We start from the raw sequence: 8,009 nt of genomic DNA, 5'->3' as shown, positions 1-8,009 counted from the left end.
CCCCCGAGTTCGATCAACAGGAATCTCATGGTTAGCAGTAGTTAAAGTGGCTCCGAGGGGCAAGATTGTAGGGGTTGAGGATGTTCCACTGCAACAGGACACTTGCGTAGATCTGACTGAACCAGATGTTGATGAGGAGATTTTCTTAATTGACCCTCGGAACAGGCAAGTTGAAGATCTTCCCGATGTTACAGAAGAAGAAGGTGATGATGAGTTTGCTGAAACCGATGATGACGATTTGGCGGAAGACGACAGTGATGGTGACGAAGTAATAGAGGAAGATGAATCTGATTGATTTTCATGCATCGTATTTAGTGAATGTTTGTTATTATGTAATTTGTAACTGGGTTTGTTTGAATTTTTTTTAATGATAAAAATATCAATTTTACGACCGTTTTACGACGATTTTTATAAACCCTATACCCTAAGTTTAGGTTTTAAACACTGAATGAATAGGGTTTAAACATTATGACGGTTTTACGACTATCAGTCGTAACATCGTCGTAACATTACGACGAGTTCACAAGGCAGTCGTAAAATCGTCGTAATATTGAAATCCAAGAGTTTGAATCTTTTATATCTGATTGGTTGTAAGGTATTTCACAAATACTTTTGACTGATTATCTTAATTTATATGAAAAGTTGTCAATCTGATCAAAATCAGAAATTTGAAAAAAAACCATACATATTTACAAGTTCATGCATGGTTTTGTAAATGTTAAGTAAAAAGTTATATATTAGATAAGATGATTTCAATATTTATTATCTCATGTACTAAATCCGTCATACATGCAAAGTTATGAACCTATTGTTATATGTTAGTATAAAATAAGCTTTGTGTAGTTTTTTATGAAGTAAGCCTTTTGGAGATTTAGGGTTTGATAACTTTTTTAAAAAACATCGTAAAACCGTCGTTATATGGTCGTAAAGTTACGATGGTTTTACGATGAATGTTCCCTAAACCGTCGTTAAACCGTCGTAACGTTGATGACGATCATACATCTTACAGCCCCGGATTGGCTCCAGATCCGAGGTACGAGGTTATAAATGTTGGCATATTACGACGGTTTTACGACGAATGTTCCCTAAACCGTCGTAAAACGGTCGTAACGGTCAAACACTGTGAACATGACACGTGTCATGTCATGCACTGGTACGATTGTTATACAACCGAATTGTCGTAAAATCGTCGTAACGTTACGACTATTTTAGACGATCACAAAATCTATAAAAGGGACGCGAGTTTTCCTCCTTCGTCGCTCATTCCTCTCTTCTCTCTCTCTCTCTACAAATATCTCTCTCTCTACCTCTCCCTCCTCTCTCTCCTCTCCAGCTACTTTGTAAGTTTTTTTAAAAATTTTTTTTTTCATTAAATATTTTGTTTAATTTTTAATAATTAGATAGATATAATTAGGGGATTTAGTTAGATTCAGAATTTATATAGGCCCCGGAATTTTATAATTAAAAGATATAATTAGTAATTATATTTCATTTTATTTTGTAGATTATTCAGATATGGCTCCTCGGACAAAGAGGTTCCACTATCGACAGATGGTAGATCCGGACGGTACAAATCCGTCTGCCTCAGCGACGGGGTCCGTCATCCCGGAGTCCTCGGGAACACAACGAACGGTTTCACAACGGGTCATTGTTTCACAGCCTGCTCCGCCTCCACCACCACCAGCCGAACCAGCAGCTCCAGCACCAGCCGCAGCCCCGATACAGCCTATACCGTATGCCCAATTTACGGTTCAGGATCTTCTACGCCAACCGGGTCGTGAGATATGAACAAACTCGATCCGGATCGAGCCCCGGGGACGTTTTGGTACGATAATTTTTTTTGTCAGATTTTTTTAAACGAATAATATTTATAATTATTTGAAATTAACTTAATTTTTATTTGCATTTGAATAGGTTTACGACCGACAACACGGTCGGTCATAACGTTGCCGACATCATCAAGAGGTTTTTTGTACAACCCCATACCAGCTGGAAGAAGCTGGATCAGGCAACTTTTGACACTTGTTTCAAGTGTTTTGCGGTAAGTACTTATTTAAAATTTTGATTTATATTAATATTTTTTATTTTTTACAATAATTACTAACTTTTTTTTTTCTAGCAAAACTGGCATTGGGAAACTTCCGCACACGGACGTGTGGAGACGACCTTCTTAGAGAAAGTCAAGTTCCACCTCAACAACACCGTTTCCAACTGGAAGCGGAAGTGGGAGGTCGACGGCGACAAGGCCAAGCCGGCGCCAATGTCCGATACCGTCTGGCAGGGTCTGGTGCAGGTTGACTCCACACAACCAGACTACTGCCGCCAAGTGTTCCACATCCAGGTATTTTTGTGTTTAGATTAATTAAAATATGTGTTTTAATTTAATATAATTCTAATTAATATATTTTTCAGGAACGCTATTGAGGATGTGGGAAATCGGAAGAACGTCCCGCACACTTCCGGTCAGATTCCTTTTGCCGGAAGACGACTTATGATGGTAAATTTAAATTATTAAGTTTTTGTTTTTAAATAATTAACCCTTATTTGTCTTATTAATATATAATTTCATTTTGATTTTGTAGGTCGAAGAAAACGGGGGAGAACTTCCTCCGATGACGAAGGTCTTCGCCGAGATCCATAAGAAGAGGAACGGCGAATTCACGGATCCTCGGGCGGAGGAGATCTACAATGCCGCCTGTGCGCGGATCGAGGAGCGGCAGACGCAGCTCACTCAGCAGGCGCCTCCGACGTCTCCCGGAGTTAGCTCGGTCCAATCCACCCCGACGCTGACTGTGGCGGTGAGTACTATAAATACATGTTTTAGGAACACTAATCGATCATCATCTATCATTACTTCATATTTTTCTTATTATTTTTGCTTTAGCTTTTATGGAAAGAGAGATTTGTCTCTTGAACCCTTGTTCTTTCTTTTTCAATTTCGGTTTCTATTCTACTTCTTAATACTATGTTTTTGATTTCGTTCATCATGTCTGAGTAGTTTTATTGTTGGGATTAAGGGATTTTCGATGGGGATTTATATGTTCGATGAGGATTCCATGAGCTTTTGAGCCGAATCTTAGAACTTTTTCTTCTGAATTCGTTTTTACTGCATGAGAGTAGCGTCATGAACTACAATCTGATCCAGATGCTTGGTGACACGAAAGTGTTCATCCGGTGTCAGATCTAGTTTCGGAGAGCAAAACAAACATAGGAGTGGAAACCTACCTATGGGCGATTTGTGAATGCTGACGAGTCTTAAACATAATGCATCTCTTCTTTTCCAGGGCCAGAATGGAAACCTACTGGTCAGGGTTGAGAGAGATAGTTGTCTATGATCACGACAGTGGCGTATTCATACGTCCGTGACTCCAGTTCGAAAAGTTTAAGCTAAGATCTTATCAATTTTACTCTCTAGCAATGTTTTGAATCGTTCGTACCCCTGAAAAAACTTCCCTGAACCCTAACGCCTCTTTCCTTATAGATTCACACTGTTTTTATTTCAAGCTTTAGTTCAATATTCTCATTCCTTTTTAGTTAATTTTCATTTAAGCAATTAGAATATCCGTTTTTCTCATTTTTACCCGTTTTTGTTAAGTTTAGTTTTTAGGTCATTTTAATTCCCGTAGTTTCTTTTTAGATTTCGTTTTTACATTTTAAACACACCACCAAAACCCCCACAAAACCGTTTGGTTCTAGACTTCCTTACTTTATATTTCTTTCAAAGGCTTTTGCAGGAAAAGATCCTCCTTCCCTGTGGATTCGATCCTTAAGTACTACAATCAATCAGCTGTGCACTTGCGGCTATTGATTTCATTTAGGGTAAAACTTGACAACCCTCGAAACACACGACACCACCACATCAGGAGGTGATGCGAGCTCGCTACGTGAGGGAACAAGTTTTACCCTTAACAAAACAAATGAAAGCCGCAAGTGCACAGCTAATCAGTTGTAGTATTTAGGGATCGAATCCACAGAGATTTGTGTGCCTGGTATTCTTCTACGGTTTTTAACTTTATGTCTAGACTAAATTGGTTTTAAAGGTTGGTTATTTTTCTTGTGAATTAAACTAAAACAAATAAATCTATCCTAAAAAGCAAGTAAAGAAAATCGAATGAAATGTAAATGGAATAAGTAAAATATCGAACTAAACAAAAATAAGGCAAGTAAAATATCGCATGAAAGGTAAATAAAGCAAGTAAATAACGAACTAAGGAAATTGAAATGCAGGTCTAAGAAAGCAAGTAAAAATCGATGGAATTGTAAACTTGGCTAAAAACGCTGAGCTTTTGGGAACTCTAAGGGATCATAATCGGTTTTAACACTAAGGTAGATAGATTGGGATTGACGGATAACAATATATGGGTTCTAGAGCTAGAGTACGGCGGTATGACTACGTCACTGTCGTGATCATAACCAACTGTTTCTCGCAACCCTGACCAGTAGGTTTCCACTCTGGCCCTGGAAGGGAGAGAACGCAAGAGCTGCACAAGACTCGTCAATACTCACGATCTCGCCGCAGGTAGGTTTCCACTCCTACGGAAAAATCGCCTGTTTCATTCTAGGGCTGATACTTAATGAAAACTTTCGCAACACTAACTATCTAGATCAGACACTAGGTGATCAGTCAAGCATACATGCAATAAGAACAAGAATAAACAGAGAACAGGTCGAAATCCCAGATCTATAAACCTAGATGTCTTAATCGATTATGAGAGCCCCTTTCGGGAACCCTAAGCCCAACTCGGGATCTACTCAGACATGGCTGAGTTCGACATCATCATTGGTTTTAATAAAAGTAATGAAAAACAGTAAAGAAAAGAGATAAAGAAAGCTTCTCTATTGAAGAACTCGGACTTGAACAATCTTCTACAAAAATCTCATAAAAACGGCTAAAGGAAAAGGGTTTCTGTAAAGTATGAATGGCTCTCTCTAAAAACGACCTAAATGACATGTATTTATAGTCTCCAATACTCCATGGTCTCTAGGGTTCCGGAATTAAGGCTGTGAATGACTTTGGGCTTCAGATAAGTGGGCTTTAAGTCGGAGCTTGAATGCCGTGATCGGGAGTGTTGTGACCGCGGCAATTGGCTTGTTGGCCGCGGTCGGAAAGCTTCTGACCGCGGCAAATAGCTTGTTGGCCGCGGTCGCGTGAGTTGCTGGCCGACTCCGCGTGGCTCCGGGGCTAATGGAATATCTTGAGATCCAACCGTTGGAATGTCTCCAAACCAAGTGCATTTGAAAGCTGGTTGATTCTTCAATAAGTTGTCCAATTTTGAGGGTGATCAGACGGTGAGAAGGTCTTCGTCTCTCCATGAGAGTTCTGACGTTCTGCATTTATCCAAAAGAGTATTTTTGTTCCATTTTGTGCCTCTTTATCCCAAATTACCTGAAAAGTCTTTTAAAATCCGGAAACATAGAAATCATTTGAAAACCTTTGAAAATGGAGTAAAAACACCTGTAAAAGATATTAAAATGATCCATAAAAATGGCCAAAATCCGGTGTTATCAACTCCCCCAGACTTAGTCTTTTGTTTGTCCTCAAACAAAACAAAGGCTAAATCTCGGCGAGAGGTTTGAAAACGCAGGAACTAAACAAAATCTCAGAGACCAAACTTCTAGACAAATATCAATCAGTATGCATCAATCGGGGATAGCCTAGAAAATTCTCACTAGCAATACAGGCATAACTAGTCCGTTAATCCGTCATGCAGAAATCTATGCACTAAGATCTAACTTCCAGTCAACTAGCTCTTAACATTCATTAAAAATCTCGGTGGTTCTCATCAAGGAAAATATAGGCAAGGAAATCTAGGCTAGGTGTAAAGAAGGATTATTTTGGGGGTATGGCTTAAAGTGTTTAAGGGTTACCTGAAAATCTGGAGGATGCAGGACATTATGCAAAACCGCAAGAGAGAGTGAAGCTGTTGGTATCCACAGTTTTCAGTCACTTTCTTCTTGACATAGATTCATGGTCTTCTTCCTCAAGTTCTCTCCAAACTCCCCCAGAGTTAGATTTTTGTAAATATTTCAAAACAATAGCTCCTTAAACGAATAGTGGTTGCTCGTTGCTCCACAAATTTCGACAATCTAAGACTCATTAGGCTTTTTGTTTCCCTTTCTCTTTTCACGTTTTTTTTTTCTTTTTTTTTAGAGAAAGGGAACACCTTTAGATATAGAGTCTTAGAGAGCACGAATTTACCAGTTAATATCTGTCTTGTAAAGCTTTATTATGTTTCTGATACTCTTCCTTCTCAATTCCATTCAGTCTCTTTTGCGAGTGACTGAAAACTGCGTCGCTCCTCTTCTCTCCGACGTTTTTGCACATATCTGCTGATATAAACTAAAAAGAGAATGCATGAGGATTGAAAACAAAGGTTTTGGGTTTAGGGTATGGTACCAGATAAAGATAAACTGGTCATCTAGGACGACAAAGAGTGGTAAAAGTGATGGTAAAAGACGTCCTAGATGTGTATGTCGATGCCTGCCTAAAATCAATGATGAGAAAATTAGATATCAATATTAAGTCCAAATAAAATGAGCTAGTATATCCTGTTAGAAAGAATCTCCATGAATAGAAGTCCTCTGGTGGGAGTTTGTAGTGCAAGTACTCTAGCTACCGCCTAGTCTAGTGCTAACCACAAATGAGCTATCATGCATAGTGTAGAAGTGTGCAGGTCTAAATCATCATAGTTTTGCGTCAAACATTCCTGAAAAATACTTAATGTCGAATAGGTTATATATTAAAATTTAAAAAGTACTTGAAATTTAAAAGCAAAGGCAGGAAAATAATTAGTACGGATAGACATCCTCCCCCAGACTTAAATCACATTGTCCCCAGTGTGAAAAAGTTGGTGAAAAGATGGTGAATAAAAGCAAAATAAGATAAAATAAGATAAAAGAAAAGAAAATGATGATAGAACCGTAATGGTAGTGAAGTGCTGATCAATCACTCATCCTCCGAAGTGTCGTCTGCGAACTGGTGCTGCTCCTGTAAGAAGGTGACAACGCGTTCAAAGCGTCGTCCCTGTCTCTCAACTCTGCGCTCCAGATCGGAATGAGTGTGTGATGATGTGGATGATGAGGTGTGGCCGGTCGGAATAGATGGCTGAAAATGAGCACGGGCTGCAGCTGCATCACGCTTCGCCTTGGCCAAGTAGGGTCTCAGCTTAAGTGCATCGATGTACCAGATTACATCCTCTCTGATTCCAAGCATCTCGAGTGTATGATAATCAATGCAAGGCGTGGGTTTGATGTTCAGCTTCTTGAAACGCCTTGCATAGTCCACTCTCGGGTTCGTCTCCCTCCCAATGTATCGAATCTGTGGTGGCTCGGGAGGTGCTCGTGTTTCTCTTGAGTGCTGGAGTAATCTCATCACATAGCTTCTTCATCTCGGTCTGGCTTGGTTCAGCATGTACTCTCCTAGAGTAGCATCATCGGGAATGTCATCGGAGCTGCCACCAGTTTGACGGCTCCTTCGGGATCTGGTTTCATCCATTTTCTGCAAAATGAAATGATTCTTGGAAAAAGAGTGAATTTGGGTGCTAATTTTAACACATTAAGATCTGTTATACTAATACTAGTATAAAGAGATTAATTAAAATTATTAGCAAACAAAATTGATATTAAATCAGAGAAATCAAGTAGTTCATGACTAAATTCGGATTTTTGATGTTCTCAACATAGAAATCTTCTAAAAACCGGTTTTTATGAGCAATTTCCATGTGAATTCTAAAGATTACCCAATACTAATCACTAATCACACAAGACTAAATCAAATTCATCAATTTTGCTGTTCCAAATTCGATTTTTATGAAGCATGTAGAATCCAAATTTCAAAAATCTCAATTCCTCTTAAGCTAGGTGCTAAAATCGATTTTTAGATAACCTAAATGGATAATCTATCATCCTTAAGCTATTTCCACCATCAATAGACCAAGATTTTGGGTTTTTAAGGAAAACCCTAAGTTCAAAATCGAGTAAGAATGGTGAGTTTGAGGTTCATACCTTGC

Source organism: Eutrema salsugineum, unplaced genomic scaffold, assembly GCF_000478725.1.
Source record: "Eutrema salsugineum unplaced genomic scaffold, Eutsalg1_0 scaffold_1, whole genome shotgun sequence".
NCBI lineage: Eukaryota > Viridiplantae > Streptophyta > Magnoliopsida > Brassicales > Brassicaceae > Eutrema > Eutrema salsugineum.
The sequence above is the reverse complement of the archived record's forward strand: the minus strand, read 5'-3'. Positions refer to the sequence as shown.